Source organism: Rhea americana, unplaced genomic scaffold, assembly GCF_003343005.1.
Source record: "Rhea americana isolate MKP2758 unplaced genomic scaffold, rheAme1 scaffold_208, whole genome shotgun sequence".
In the NCBI taxonomy this organism is placed as follows: Eukaryota; Metazoa; Chordata; class Aves; order Rheiformes; family Rheidae; genus Rhea; species Rhea americana.
The window spans coordinates 953507-953857 of record NW_028186239.1 but is presented as its reverse complement, the minus strand read 5'-3'; positions in this window follow the sequence as shown (position 1 = coordinate 953857).

The following is a 351-nucleotide window of genomic DNA, read 5'->3' as shown; positions in this document are numbered from 1 at the left end:
GGGGCCGGCGGGATCCGGTTTGCCCTGCCGTGTTCCCGCCCGCCGCGGGCCCGCTGTTGTGCTCCGGGCCGGCGGCGGTGGGCCTGTTGGTGCTGTGGCTGCCCCCGGCGTGGGGAGGGTGTGCAAGGCTGCATCCTCTGCGTGTGTCTGTCTGCCTGTGTGTCTACAGCTCTGGCAGGGTTGGGGCAAGATCCCCAGCGTGAGCAGCTGTGTCCCCCCTGAGGAGGGAAACGCRGGGATGGGTCATAAGCCAGTGGCACCCAGCACGCATGAACATACTCCCTTGGCAAAGGCAGTCTGACCCCTGTCCCCACAGGGTGTCTTCCTCTCCAAAGGGCATCTTCTTCTGGA